The sequence below is a fragment of the Narcine bancroftii genome, chromosome 2 (assembly GCF_036971445.1).
Source record: "Narcine bancroftii isolate sNarBan1 chromosome 2, sNarBan1.hap1, whole genome shotgun sequence".
Lineage (NCBI taxonomy): Eukaryota > Metazoa > Chordata > Chondrichthyes > Torpediniformes > Narcinidae > Narcine > Narcine bancroftii.
The window spans coordinates 58,770,265-58,776,792 of record NC_091470.1 but is presented as its reverse complement, the minus strand read 5'-3'; the positions used below and the strand labels follow the sequence as shown (position 1 = coordinate 58,776,792).

At 38.2% G+C, this 6,528-nt stretch overlaps 1 protein-coding gene across 7 annotated transcripts in view; it reads left to right on the top strand.

Annotated features, from left to right (window-relative positions):
• The window catches only part of ttc6 (tetratricopeptide repeat domain 6), a 249,087-nt gene that overhangs the window by 577 nt on the left and 241,982 nt on the right, over window positions 1–6,528 (top strand). The gene's annotated exons all lie outside the window — the stretch shown is intronic.

Genomic DNA, 6,528 nt, shown 5'->3' with positions numbered 1-6,528 from the left:
GTGAGACAAAACCAGCAACTTAAAGAACAAATTGTAGGCGAGAGACGCCACGATGACCTCTGGGCTTTTTTTTTTGGGGGGGGGGGAAGAGATACTTTCAAATCTGGGGAAAACTTCATTAACTGACGCTGTAACTTGCAATCAAGGCCAGACGGTTTTCGGATGTGTCAATGCTATTAACCGGAATAACTGTTGGCATTTGATGTTATACGGAGTATTATTGCTTGCAGATTTTTTTTACAGTATGAAATCGACATTACAAAGTAATGTACATCTCTCGGCTATTGCGGGGAATTCTTTTCCCAGTGCTGATGAAACGTCTCATTTCTAATTCGTTGAAGGCGGTTCCACCATAACTAAACGCAATCATCCGTACTTTGCAACTCATCATGGCTTAGGGTCATTTACAGGGGTAAAAAGGGAGAAGTTGGCCATTCAGTCTCGTTGGAAAGAGGAGCAGTGGGAGAACATAATCTCCGGAGACAGGAAAATATTTGATAATAATGAGTTTATTGTCATTCCTCTGTGCCTGAAATTCTTACTTGCTGTGAAGAAAAGCTATAATAGTTAACAAATTGAATAAAATTAAAACGTAATTAATGCACAAAATGGATAAATATTCACAGTGATCCTAGTACAAAAAAGTAACGCGCAACAGTGCAGTCTGAAAGAGGTGATTTTATTTGCATTTTACTTAATTTTCCTAAATTAAGAAAAAAAAAGTTTTTGTCCTAATATTAATGCCCTGTGGGGAAAGTGCTTAGAGTGTACAAAATTCCTAAAATCCATTTGGGAGAATTTTTTTTAAGTAGAAAGCTCAATGAGTTGAAAGGTGGGAAGGGGTGGTTGGTCGTGCAACCCATAATTTAGTTGAAGGGCATGAATAGGAGTAGCATCAGTAGAGGAGCACATTTTTTGGGGGGAATATTTTATTTTATGTTTTCCATCAATAAACAAGGAGATAATTGACTGTTACAGAATATATCACTATCTCCCAGCAATCTACATACTGGAGCTACCTCGTTATATAATTACTTTTATTAATCCATCTAATGGTAGATCTCTGTAAGTCTTTATCAGAATGTGGCTACAGCTGTGCTCCTGTGTACTCAGATATGGCTGCCATATTTTAACAAAGGTGATGTGTTGGTTTCTAAGATTATATGTAATCTTTTCCATGGGAATACAGCTATGTATCTTCGGTAATCCACTTTCTGATAAGAAGAGGTCATCGCTATATGAATTGAATTTGGTTAATTTGTAGCTTATGTCCATAAAGTTCCCCAGCAAATACAACTTTGGATCTGATGGAAAGGTTACCTTCGATATTCTGGTTAATATCTTGGCCAAATCCTGCCAAAAGGGGGCTACCTTTGCGTAAGACCAGGTTGCATGAACGAATGTTCCCTGCTCCACTCCACACCTGAAGCATGTCTCTGCCATCTCTGGTTTTGCCTTGTGAATCTTTTGTGGTGTGAGGTAGAGCTGGTGCAGAAAGTTGCACTGAACCAGTCTGCATCTAGAATTAATAACTGTTGTAACATTCTCCTTGCACCAATCCAACCAACATCTCTTGTCAATTGTGATGCCCAGGTCTGACTCCCATCAACTCTCTTGACCTGTTTAGCCTCTGTTTGGGGCTTTCACTTTGGAGTTCCAAGTACATTCTTGATATAAATTTGGGTGTGCTTCCCAGTTGAAGCAACCCCTCAACCTCATCAGGTGTAGGTGGGATCATTGTATGGCCCGACCTATTCCTTAGAAATTATCTTAATTGGAGGAAACAGTGAAAGGTCCCATAAGACAAACCATATTTACCCTTTAATTGCTTGAAGGCCATAAGATGTCTCCCCTCGTAGCAGTCCTCCATATGTCAGATCCCATGCCGATGCCAAATCTCCAAGATTTTATTGTCCACGTTCATGGGCATCAATTCATTATGAGTCAGTGGTGCCTTTTTGGCGATATTTCCACTTTTTCTCCAATACATTCATTGATCTTGTGCCAGATTTTAACCAGATGTTTTAGTTCGGGGTTTTTTTTTTTGCTATTAATTTGGCATCCCATTTGTATATAAAATCCTTCACCGTCCTCTTCCCCCATTGCATGCAATCCCATTTGCACCCAAGTAAGTGGTTTCCCCTCCTCGAAGAATGCAAGGAACCTCAGTTGAGCTGCTAGATAATATTTATTTAAATCAGACAACCTTAGACCCACCAAGTTGTAGTCCCATGTCAGTTTTTTCAAGGCTATTCTGGGTACTTTCCATTCCAGATGAATTTATTTATGCTATAATTCAGCACCTTAAAAAAAGTTTGTGGCAATGGAATTGGCAAAAACTAGAAGTGGTATTGGAGTCGGGCTTCATCTTTATGCGGATGACCCTTCCCATTAAGGTAATGGGCAGATCCCTCCATCTCATTAAGTCACCTTCAGTCTTCTCCAGCACAGGGGTGTAATTGAGTTTGTATAAATTTTCCAGGTTACTATCAATTTTGATTCCTAGGTATTTTACATATCCTGCATGCCAAATGAAATTGCTGTTTTCTTTTAATATTCTTCATGGTCAAATTTATTCAGTGGCATGATCTTGCTCTTTTTTTATGTTGACTTTATAGCCCGATATTGTACCATAGTCCTCCAGTGTGATAAGCAACTTGGGCAAGGACCAGGCTGGGTCCGTCAGGTACAACAACACATGGTCTGCTATTAAATTTATCTTGCACTGACCCACTTTGAATCCCTTTATTACTCAATCTTTCTTGATGGTCTTTCCCAATGATTCAATTGCTAATGGAGCCATGGAGACAGAGGACAGCCCTACTTGCTGGACCTACTGAGGGGGAATGTTGGTGATATTTGTCCATTTGTATGGACAATATATCAATATATCAAAGTTAACAAGCAAAATATTCCTGTCCTTTGTTTTTGCACCTCTCCTCTATGCTCTTGTGCCATCTTCCCTCCTATTTTGAGGTTCCTCATGTTCCATCTTCTCTCTCATTCAGTCTGTATTGCAGGCTTGCATAGCCTCTTCCGCTTTGAGCTCCCCGTTTGTACATTTTAAAGAAAAAACAAAAAAAAGTATATAGCCCTCCATTCCCTCCAATCATTATAAAGCTTTACCCTGGCTACTATATACAATAGCTTCAATCATCTTAATTGTTTTTGTGAATCAATAATTATAAGACTGTAATGACCCTCCCCTCCCCACTTTTTTGTTCCATAGCTTCTCAGGCATTCCATCCATGATTCCTTCAGGGGTTTTTTTTTAAATTTTTTATTTTTCACACTATAAACCACATTGATCAAGATGCATACATTTTTCTTTTCAAATGTATACAGTGTCATTTTCTCCCCCCCTCCCTCTTCCCATCCCATCCTCCCTACCTCCCCTCCCATTCATTTAAAGTTCAGAATCTAAGATACATTAAACCCGTCAAACAATGTCGTCACTCAATAAAAATTAAACAAGAAATTCCACTGAGTCAATTCTTTTCATTTCCTACTCCTTCTGTCATTTTAGGTGGTAGATGTTCCCTTTGTTTCTTGTATGGCTCCCATATTTGTTCAAATATTTGTTCAAATATTGTAATATTATTTCTTAAATTATATGTTATTTTTTCTAGTGGAATACATTTATTCATTTCTATATACCATTGTTGTATTCTCAAGTTATCTTCTAATTTCTAGGCTGATATAATACATTTTTTTGCTACAGCTAGGGCTATCCTAACAAATCTTTTTTGTGCACCATCCAAATCAAGTCCAAATTCTTTGTTTTTTATGTTACTTAGGAGGAAGATCTCTGGGTTTTTTGGTATATTGCTTTTTGTGATTTTATTTAATATCTGGTTTAGATCTTCCCAAAATTTTTTCACTTTCTCACATGTCCAGATTGCAAGAATTGTTGTTCCCATTTCCTTTTTACAGCGAAAACATCTGTCAGATACTGTTGTGTCCCATTTATTTAACTTTTGAGGTGTAATGTATAGCCTGTGTATCCAGTTATATTGTATCATACGTAACCTCGTGTTTATTGTATTTCTCATAGTTCCAGAGCATAACTTCTCCCATGCTTCCTTCTTTATCTTTATGTTTAAATCTTGTTCCCATTTTTGTTTAGTTTTACCATTTGTTTCCTCATTCTCCTTTTCTTGCAGTTTAATATACATATTTGTTATAAATTTTTTGATTATCATTGTGTCTGTAATCACATTCAAAATTACTTCCCTCTGGTAACCTCAGACTGCTTCCCAATTTGTCCTTCAAATAGGATTTCAGTTGGTAGTATACCAACACTGTATCTTGAGTTATATTATATTTATCCTTCATTTGTTCAAAGGTTAGTAATTTATTTCCTGAAAAGCAATTTTCTATTCTTTTGATCCCTTTTTTCTCCCATTCTCTAAAGGAAAGGTTATCTATTGTAAAAGGGATTAACTGATTTTGCGTCAGGGTTTGATTCAGCCTTTATTCTTGCAGGCTTATACATTTCCTGGTAATTCCTGCATACATAACATGGTGTTCTGTGACTCCTTAAAATGTTTCCCCTTCTGGAAGCATGATTTTTAGGGTGTCCAAGTGCAACATTGCATGGGCTACTTTTTTTATCTCAGTATTTTCTTGACCTGGTCAAATCTTTTTGTTGTTTTAGCAGCGCAGAACTCTGGTCAGGGAGGAACATCAGTCTTTCTCCCCCACCCCCAGAATTTCACCAGTCCTCTTATCATCCTAAGGTCATCGCTGCCCTTAGCACTATTTCCCGGTCCCGGCTACTAACAAACCAGATCAGAACTGGCCTTGGGCATTGATTTCGGGCGGTATGGGGGTTAAATGTCCAATGGGCCCTTTCTATGGTTGGGAGGGCTCTAATTTGATCCCTTCCCAACACTTTGGGGATCCACAATTCAAAGAACTCCTCCGAGTCCTTCCCTTCCTCCCCCTCTTTCAGGCTCAGTAGTCTAGTTATTGTGCTGATTGTAGTTTTCCAGATAGTCTAACTTATCTATCAGCTGTTATTTTTTGATGACCCATGTGTCAGCTGCATTTTCCAGTCTTTCTTGTCTATCTTTGACATCCTCCATCTTGCCTTCCTGGATCCTGACACAATTTATCAGAGCCCTAATTGAAGTCTGCAAGTTGAGCAGGTCCTCAGAGACCTCTTTTAGTCTGGTGTCCATTTGTTACTCCGTCCTCCAATCTGGGTCACCAGCAACCACACCAATGCCAGAACATAGTGGTTGGGTGAGCCTGATGTTGCAGGCTTCATCCTTGTGCCTTCAGCACTGTCCCACTAGCAGCGTGGGAGCTTATGGGTCGCTAGTGTCGAGTGAGTTTTCACATGCTGTTTCCACCAATCTTCTGTTCCCTGCTTCTTGTTCTTCCTGCCCATCTTACTTCAGTGTCGGTAAGTTTAACTTCTATTTATAGACATTATTTCCCTTTTAGACGGGAACTCTCTGACCACATCCTTTCAGCCTCTCAGCTTCACGTGCTTGCATGGCATTCTTCAGTAGTAGAGTATCTTTGGTGTAGTGATCATAATTCAGTTAGATTTGATGTCATGAAAGGTTATGACAAATTTATTTAAGAGTAAATATACTAAATTGGGGTCAGGAAAAATTTACTTGACTAAGAAGTGATTTCAAGTTCAAGCTCACATTTATGTCATCTGCACAGGAGTGCTGTGAAAAGGTTTGTTTTGGTTGCTATCCAGTAAATATTTCTACATGCAAGTATAGCGGAATACAACTCCGTATAGAGAGTCAGGTTATAGTGACAGATCTGCCCAAACAGAATTTTTCAGTGTGAAATTTTTTCAGCAGTTGAATCATAGCTGGAAAGGAACTGTCGTCAAATCTAATGGTGCATAATTACACACTCTTGAATCTCCTTCCTACAGGAATTGTTGCTAGGGTAGGATGAGTCCTTTAGTCCAGCAATTCTCAATCTTTTTTTTTAAGCAATGGCCCCCTTAGTACTCTGCTCAAAGTTTATAGGCCCCGTTCCTTGAGAATCAGTCAGGTTTAATTGGTTTCTTCTTTACTTCTCTCCTACTGACTCCATATAAAACACAAAATATTTATGTTGCATGAGAGGAAAAGAAAACAAGGCTTTTAGTCTGAGCGTAATAACTGTGGTTTGTGATTCAAGAACAAATAGGAAACCATTCTTATTGAACATGTAGAAAAGAATAGTACATGAACATACATACAGTATTACAAAAATTTTTTTAAAAGATTCTTCAAGCTCAATAGTTTGTACACAATGAGTCATTATGAACCATAACCATAACCATATAATAACTCGTGGATATGAAAAAATGAACTTCAAAAAATAATCCTTGAGGTTGACGTACCTGTGCATGTTTTTTGATGTCAGGCTCCAAATTGGATAGTGATATCAAGTCTGTTCCTGGATTTTGTCAAAGAAACAACCTTGCTGAATCCACATTCAACCAAGTATGTTGAGGAAAAGGCAGTGAAAAATATTTCATCCTTTTCCCATAGTTTTGGAAATCTATTC